This window comes from Danio rerio, chromosome 17 (genome assembly GCF_052040795.2).
Source record: "Danio rerio strain M-AB ecotype USA chromosome 17, GRCz13ab, whole genome shotgun sequence".
NCBI classification, from domain to species: domain Eukaryota; kingdom Metazoa; phylum Chordata; class Actinopteri; order Cypriniformes; family Danionidae; genus Danio; species Danio rerio.
The window spans coordinates 3,062,696-3,072,500 of NC_141037.1; the positions used below are offsets into that span (position 1 = coordinate 3,062,696).

The 9,805-nt window shown below is 37.3% G+C and overlaps 1 protein-coding gene across 3 annotated transcripts in view; it reads right to left on the reverse strand.

Moving 5' to 3' along the window:
* The window catches only part of spint1a (serine peptidase inhibitor, Kunitz type 1 a), a 38,346-nt gene extending 36,342 nt beyond the window's left edge, over positions 1-2,004 (reverse strand). For 2 of the 3 annotated variants that reach the window (XR_015512500.1, XM_087288854.1), the window contains exon 1: positions 1,849-2,004. The gene's annotated coding sequence lies outside the window, so the exon portion shown is untranslated. 3 annotated transcript variants of the gene reach the window in all.
* Between the last annotated feature and the right edge of the window lie 7,801 nt (positions 2,005-9,805).

Here is a 9,805-nt window from a genome sequence, read left to right on the forward strand (position 1 = left end):
AACATTACAACTTACAGATAATACTTATATTTTAAATATCTGGTAGAATTCCCAGATAACACCCATACAAAAACTGAAAATAATCTCAAAATATAACGACTTGGTCTGCCAGTGAACAAATCATTTACTTTTTACTATTAATTACACAAAACCAAAACAAGAATTTAAGGGAATCATATATATATACTGAATTTGACACTATATAATTACTGAATATGACAGAATCCACCAATAATACTTAAAAGTCAAACTAATCTGGATGATAACTCAATTATATCTTAGCATAAACCAACAAATATGATCAATTGTGAAAACTGGGCCACTATTATTACAAGAAGACAGACAAAATCCCTAATATCACCTTATATTCCATTAATAAGTCTTAAAACCAATCTTAGAAGTTTGAAACATATATATAATAAATCCAAACACACAACATCCACTCGAAAAAGAAAACTTAAACATCACAACTTACAGACAATACTTATATCTTTAAATATCTGGTAGAATTACTAAATAACACCCATACAGAAACTGAAAATAATTCTTAAAAAGTAAGACTTGGTCTGAAAATAAACAAAAATTAGACAAAACCAAAACAAGAATGTGAGAGAATCAAACACACACACACACACACACACACACACACACAAACGCATATATATATATATATATATATATATATATATATATATATATATATATATATATATATATATATATATATATATAGACACTAAATTTGACATCATATAATTACTGAATATGACAGAATCCATCAATAATACTTAAAAAGTCATACTAATCTCGATGATAACTGAATTATATCCTAGCATAAACACACAAATATGTGTGTTCAAATATTTTCATTTATGAAAACTAGGCCACTATTATGACTTAACATGACATTATTATGACTCAAAGCCAACCTGAGAAGATTAAAAACGTCTCTATATTAAATCCCAACACATGACACCCCCTCAAAAAAGATAAAATAAAACATTACAACTTAAAGATAATACTTAACGTTATATCTTAAATATCTGGTAGAATTACCAAATAGCACCCATACAGAATCAAAACTGAAAACAATTCTTAAAAAGTAATGACTTGGTCTGCGATTCTGCGAATGAACAAATCATTTACTTTTTACTATTAATTATACAAAGCCAAAACAAAAATGTGAGGGAATCATATATATATATATATATATATATATATATATATATATATATATATATATATATATATATATATATATATATATATATATATATATATACTGAATATGACATCATAAAATTACTGAATATGACAGAATCTATCAATAATACCTAAAAAGTCATCCTAATCTAGATGATAACTGAATTCAATCTAAGCATAAACACACAAATATGATCATTTCTGAAAACTGGGCCACTATTATTACATTAAGATGACTGATAAATATCATAAATATTACTTAAATTCCACTATTAGGACTCAAAACCAACCTGAGAAGATTAAAAACGTCTCTATATTAAATCACAACACATAATATCCACTCAAAAAAGAAAACTTAAACCACAGAAATGGTCAAAATTACACAATCACTCCACAAAAGCCTTCGTTGTGAAATCGAAAGATAAACTTTAAAGAACTTTACCGAAACTAATAACAATACTTAAACAGCTAACATGTTCACATTTCTTTAAAAACACAGTAAAGTACGTTTTAAGCCCCGAACAAACTGGTTTCATCACACATAAACACATTTCACACGGCCCACCGGAGATAAACGCAGCACATATTTGTGTGTGTTCGTTACTAAAATAAACGGTAAAACTTTTAAATAATAACGTCTCTTACCTCCTAAACAGCACTTTAACCTTTCGTGCGCTACGAAACGGCGCAATTCCTCATTGGCAGGATGTACAAGCGTCGATTAAAGCAGAGTTTCGGTGGAAATGTGTCGTTGAATTCCGAGTAAACTGCGGTAGCTTCAGGTGTGTCCGATACCGAGATACCTGAGCGAGCAGGAAGTCGTGACGTCAGGCTGCAGACTCCGCCCATAACCCGCAAGCTCAATGCAGTGTTTATTTGCATATTCATGACTAATCTCTCATGTTAGAGTCTTTTTGTTTCTAATGTCACTGTACAGATAAAAGATTATTGTCTTAGTAGACAGGATATCACCACACCGCAGACTAACACATGATGCCTGTGGTCACTGTGTGTGTGTGTGTGTGTGTTACTTTCAATAGTTTGTGTTAAATGAAAGTTTAAATGATTAATTAATATAATGTGCTTTATTGTTCACTTTAGTTATTGAATAATCTGATGTCTTTTAAAGGTCGACTGAATTATTTAATTTCCATTATCGTGTGAATAATTATTTACTGACACACACAGACAGAGAGTGTGAGAGAGAGAGACAGAAATTAAACAGAGACATACACACACACATACAGAGAGAGAGAGAGAGAGAGAGAGAGAGAGACAATGACAAAAAACGCATGCACACACAAACACAGAAACAAATACACACATAATCACATTCACACACACACACACACACACACACACACACACACACACACACACACACACACACACACACACACACACACACACACTGAAGAAAGGTTGTGTATCTCAGCTATTTTAGATTGTTGTATATCTACACACATGTTCCTCCCCTGTCATGCGTGCAGCTGTAATGAGGTAAAGTGTGTGTGTGTGTGTGTGTGTGTGTGTGTGTGTGTGTGTGTGTGTGTGTGTGTGTGTGTGTGTGTTTGATGCAGGAAGCGACATTACAGCGGTTTTAACCTTTCTGTCATGGAAACTTTTTTTAGGTTTTTCAGTTTTGTGTGTGTGTGTGTGTGTGTGTGTGTGTGTGGGATGATCAGCAAATGTCAACACAACACAACTTTGCACTGCATGTTTTAAACTGTGTTAAACAGGTTTTTACGGTGTGAAAATAAAGTTTAATATTAAAGTAATTTCGAGAAGAGCCCGTGCTCATGATCGACCCAGCGGGCCCACATAAGCTAATACCGATCCTCCAATTAAAGGATCCCAAGTCACTATCCGCTTGTTAAGTGGTGACGTGTTTGTAACGTATGTAATACTGATTCCGAGTCCAAGCCGCCGGTCATTTGAGTGGAGGAATCATTCGTTTATGATCACGTTTTATTCCTATCACACATTCAAGTTAATTTTATATAAAATCGTAATGTACACAACAATCTCTGGGCTTGCTGCATAACAAATACCAAAAATGTATCAGTTTATAAAACAATTATCACTTTCTGGCCATCGGATATTAGGCATGGACATATATACTGCGATCGTGATTTTCAAAAGCCTTAAATCGCTTTGTAAATGTTCATTATTACCATTTCATGAGTCTCCCCATTCAGTTGAATAGAGCGCTTGGACCCGGAAGCCGCTTCGCGTGACGTCACACTTAACAAGCGGATATATATTCTCATTTCCCTTCTACAACTATCTTCGTCTGGAAGAAACCCCCCTCCTCCACCTTTATCCAGAATGGGCGGCGCGGCGGCCCAGTGACTAGCACTGTTGCCTCACAGCAAGAATACCAATGGCGACGGGTCCTCACTGGGCCATCTGGTATTTCTGTGCAGAGTTTGCATGTTCTCCCCGTGTCCGCGTGGGTTTCCTCCGGGTTCCCTGGTTTTCTCTCACCATCCAAATATGCTAAATTCAATTAAAGTCAATTCAGCTTTATTTCTTTATTTCTTTTATTTCGAGTCATTAGGTGTTTCGCCATGACCTAATAACGAAATCAGGTTATTCGGGAGAATTGAAACATGCAGCCCCGCCCTCTAACACAGAAACCCACGCACACACACACAAACACAAACATGCCGGTCAATTGAAGTCACTCTGCAGATGGATATTATTGAGTCTCTACCCAAAGATGAAACCTCAGCATTATAACCCTTGAGCAGTTGGAAACAAGTGTGCCGCAAGCCTGCGTTTGAGTGAAGGTCTCGGCCGTTAGATCGCCCCCTGGGGGCTGGCTGCAGTACAAGTCATAAAGCCCGCCTCCTCCGTGTTAATGAAGGAGACTTGAGCCCAAATAAAAAAATTAATTACACTTGCAATAAAAAGTCCCGAAAGATGGTTCTGGTCGATTAAGGCACTGGTTATTGTGCTGAAATAGGTGCAGATCTTCATTTTTGTAAACAGTTTGTTTTTAGCAGTAATTTAATGCTGGGCGTGTCATCGTGATTGACAGCTGTGATTGACAGTTTCTCAAAGCAGCGCGTCTGAGCTTCGGCAGGAGACTGAAGTGTTATTATTTAATTTCTGTGTTATTTTACCATGACAAAATGAGTTCAGTAGTAAACTACAGTTTCTGACATACATGATCCTGGTGGAACACTGTTTATTCGCTAAGGTCAGGGCTTTTTTCGGGGTTTATTAGTTTGCTGATACACATACGCCTAGCCACCCAGATAGCAAAATACAGTAGGGCCAGTTCCAGCTAGATTCCAGCCGGAGACTTACCCCTCAGAGCTCAGACTGACTACCTCTGCTGGACCTACTCCGGATGCCTGGACTCACTGCCCGATTCCAGCCCGAGTCAATCGAGCCAGATGCGGCGGCCGAGCGAGCCGGCGCTGCCGCATGCGAGCCGGAATCAGCCCGCGACGCCGCAAGTAGGTTATGCGCTGCGGCCCGGAGCTGGCGCGATTGAATATATAAAACCCTCATATTTGTTAACGTTATTACATCCATTTGTGTTGATATGACAGCAAACGCATGCAGAGAAGCTCGGGGGGCGTGGTTGATTTTGCATAAAGCGTTTGGTTGGAAGCTCGACTCCGCTCATTTTCGCGGCTCCTCCTCTGGCTCCATCAGACAGTCCTTCTGCGCATGTCCTGGCTCCAATTTCAGCAGTCTTTTGCGACAGTTTGTGCCCGTCAAGCAGGCGTTTTGCCCTCAAAGCGTTCAATGGGAAAAGGGGCTGTCGCGTCATCCATATTTTTTACCGTCATTGGTTGGAAACTACTGGAAACTTCTGGAAACTACATGCTACAAAGAATACTTCATCGGCCATTTGTTAAAGGAAGGATTAGTAAAGAGTACTGATGGACTGTGTCAGAACCTGGATGGGTTTCTTCCTCCATTTCTCAAGTGTAAGTACGTGCGATTAAAGTTGTTGCCTCGCTTACTCTAGCTTGCAAATGCAACAACTTTAACTATGAGGTAAACACAGAACAAAACTTTCCATCCGGAGCTCCTTCACGGGACTCCACACTTGTAAACAATCGCTCCATCTGGCTCGCGCCATTCGCGCGGCTCTCGGTCCCTCCAGACTCGTCAGCGATACCAAGCCGACCAATCACAGAGCTTGCGCTATGTGTCGTTGCGACGAGTAGTTAAATTTTTTGAGAGGTGCACGTCAGCGATGCCAACGGCTATGGCGTAGAGCTATGTGTCAACGCCGTAGCATACGCGTGCAGTTGACGCAGAAGTATAAATCAGCCTTAACTCGCTATATTCTCGTATCACGTGCAAAGCCACCTTAGCCGCTTTGTTTACGTTCCGTGGAGGAGGATAATGTGTGTGTGTGTGTGCACGCAAGGACGAGGGCAATGTGTGTGTGTGTGTGTGTGTGTGTCTGTGAAAAGAGCAGAATGTGACAAGCTAGGAGATCTCCTCGCCAGTTCTTGGAGTTTTTGCTCAATAGAATAGTTAGTCGTCTGTATTTCAAGTCCATCGTCTGTGTTTACATTCATCCACTGGCAGCTAAACTCCACGCCTTACACTATCGAGCGTGTATGAACTGTGACTACTTTTATAATGTTGATTAGCTGCTGGGCATTTCACTCTGTCTGTCGCTGAAGGCAGTCAGTATCGACTAATCGCAACAGACTGTCATCGGTCTAATCAGCGCAGATTAGCTTCGCGCTAAGCAGGGTTTTGGGAATAAATGAATCACTGGACGATTCATACGGGAGTCGCTGGAATAATTAGGTCAAAATAAATGCAGATTATAAGACCATGAAAGTGTTTTTTGACCTTACATGCATATTAGACTGCTGTTGGAGACCCTTACAACCAAGATATGACCCTATTTCATGTATAATATGGGCTCTTTAAAACTATTTTGTTTAGAAATGTGCTGAAGAAATCTCTCCTTTAAACAGAAATTAGGGAATGTGGTTGGGAGTGGTTAGCACTGTGGCCTCACAGCAAGAAGGTCACTGGTTCAAGTCCCATTTGGGCCAGTTGGCATTTCGGTGGGACATTTTCAGTGTTGGTGTGGGTTTCCTCTGGGTGCTCCGGTTTCCCCCACAGTCCAAACACATGCGCCATAGGGGAATTGATTAACTAATTTGGCCGTAGTGTATGAGTGTGTGTGTGTGTGTGTGTGTGTGTGTGTGTGTGTGTGTGTGTGTGTGTGTGTGTGTGTGAGAGAGAGAGAGAGTGTGTATGGGTGTTTCTCAGTGATGGGTTGCAGCTGGAGGGGCATCCCCTATGTTAAACATATGCTGGAATAGTTGGCGGTTCATTTTGCTGCGGTGACCACAAATTAATAAAGGGACTAAGCTGAAAAGAAAATGAATGAATGAATTATTATATTCATAAAAAAGTACATAATTATTATTATTATTATTATTATTATTATTATTACTAATATTTTTACTAATATTATTATTTTTACTATTATTATTATTATTATTATTATTATTATTATTATTATTTTTACTATTATTAATATTATTTTATATTATCATTCTTTGTAAGTTATTATTGTTATTATAATAATAATAATTATTATTATTGTTATTATAATTATTATAATTTAATATTATCATTCAATATTATCAATATATATCATCTCTATTAGTTATTATTATTATTATTATCATCATTATTATAATTATTATTAGTGCTGTTATTATTATTATTATTATTATTATTATTATTATTATTATTATAAGAAGAATTAATAATAATAATAATAATAATAATAATTATTATTATAATAATAATAATAATAATAATTATAATAATAATAATAATAATTATTATTATTATTATTATTATTATTATATTTTTTATACATACTTTTGCATAAGTTATTATTATTGTTAATTCATTCATTTTCTTGTCGGCTTAGTCCCTTTATTAATCCGGGATCGCCACAGCAGAACAAACCGCCAACTTATCCAGCAAGTTTTTACACTGCGGATGCCCTTCCAGCCGCAACCCATCTCTGGAAAACATTCACACACACACACTCTCATTCACTATGGACAATTTAACCTACCCAATTCACCTGTACCGCATGTCTTTGGACTGTGGGGGAAACCGGAGCACCCGGAGGAAACCCACGTGAAGGCAGGGAGAACATGCAAACTCCACACAGAAACGCCAACTGAGCTGAGGTTCGAACCAGCAACCCAGCAGCCTTCATGCTGTGAGGCGACAGCACTACCTACTGCGCCACTGCTTGTTGTTTTTGTAAATTATTATTATTATTATTTTATATTATCATTCTTTATAAGTTATTAATAATAATAATAATAATAATAATAATAATACTATAATAATAATAATAATTATTATTATTATTTTATATCATTATTATTCATAAGTTGTTTATATTATTAATTAATAAATTAATTAATTTGTACAATTGTTTAATTATTTAGTTAGACTGATTGAATAAATACATTCATACTCTTTTAAAATAGATGAATAAACAAATCCTGCAGCAACATTAATTTTATAAATGATTTAAAGCCAATTTGAAATGAAAAAGAAAAATAATTATTAAAGAAATATTTATTTTGATAATTATATTTTATTATTTATCATTATATTACGTTTTTATTTATTCATTTATTTGTTATTTTATTATAATGTTATATTATATATATACTACATATTTTTTGTATATTATTTCTTTGCTCTCTTATCTTATGCTACCAAAGTTTCTTAATTTATTAAAGTTTTTAATACAGTGCATACACACATTTATACATAAATAAATAAATAAATAAATAAATACACTCTAAAAAAGTTGTTACTCAAAATTGGGCCAAATATAGACAAACTCAACTGTTGAGTTAAAAAGTGGGTTTAACTGTTTGGTTTTTGCCTTTATTTGACCCAATGTTGAGTTACAGTCATTCTTTAATTTTCCTTCAGCTTAGTCGCTTATTTATCACCCTTCCAGCGGTATGCTCTTCCAGCAGCAGACTAGTATTGGGAAACACCCATACACTCTCACATTCACTCACACACTCATACAATACGGCCAAATTAGTCTGCTCAATTCCCCTATATTCAATTCAATTCAGCTTTATTTGTATAGCGCTTTTACAATGTAGATTGTGTCAAAGCAGCTTCACATAAATGGTCATAGTAACTGGAACAGTGTGGTTCAGTAACTGGAACAGTGTGGTTCAGGTTTTAGTGTTTAAAAATAGCGCATGTATTTGGACTGTAGGGGAAACCAGAGCACCTGGAGGAAACCCACACCAACACGAGGAGAACATGCAAACTCCACACAGAAATGCCAACTGACACAGGTGGGACTCGAACCAGCGACATTCTTGCCGTGAGGTCACAGTGCAACCACTGAGCCACCGTGCCATCCTGTCAGGTTAAAACTGCCTGAAAACAAACAAACTGATTAAATGTTTATGCATCTTTATTCAGCTCTACAGTGTTTTATTAATGCAGATTGTGTCCACACTGATACACAGATGAACAACGACACACCATGAATGCTTTTAGGGAACATGTCTGCTCATGAAGCTCCTCTAATCTGCAGTTTCTACATTACACACACTAGAGGGCAGACACACACAGCTGTTGTGTGTTTTGGGTTTTGAAATAAGACTATTTTTTCATGTTTTAAGGAGAAACACACTTAATTTGAATGATTATTTCTGTTTCTTTACTTGTCTTGAAAATGTTTCTTGAGTTAAGAATTTGTAGATATTCGGACTAGATAAGAAGATGAGAGATTCGAGAGAAAGATTCATTTGTGATAAGAAAAACATTTTCCTTAGGGTGCTTTCACACCTGTGAATCGATTCAGTTGTTCCGAAACAGAGATTAAAATTGTTACATTGTTGCTCTTTGCTCTTGGAGCGGTTCGCTTTCACACTGCAAAGTTTCTAATCGGACCAAAAAAGCTAAAACAAGTCACGTGCGAGTAAACTCTCCTCACATTGGTCAGAGTGTCAGGGTTTATTTTGCAGAGTCCCGCTCAGCTGTCAGGAGGTGGTGGTTTGGTGGTGATTGACAGGGTGCGCGCGTGACGTGTCTGAGGAGAGACACGGTGGGGAGGGGTGAGAAGGGTGCGCGACGATGCCTATTTGAGGACTGGGAGAGAGACGCGAGATTACCGGGAGATCATCACTCGTTTGCGGGCATCCGGAGACTCGCGAAACTTCCCGCCATACTCATAATTCTCTCTTCATATAGCCGTAAGCCTATTACATATCCATAAAACACTGTCATATAACCGCGCTCGGATCGGATCGCTTTCTCACTGCAATCGAACCGCTCCAGGGTTCGTTTCAATCGAGCCGAGACCACCTCATTCAAGCGATCTCAGAGCGATTACTTTGGCGCGGAACAGAGTGCGATTGCCCTGTTCACATATGCCAATCGAACCGCGCTAACTGGGCAAACGAGATACGTTCCGAAACAAAAGTGTAGGTGTGAAAGCACCCTTACACACACACAAACATAAACACACACACAAACTGTATAACACACACACACACACAGAAAGAAACAAACACACACAAACAGACATACACAC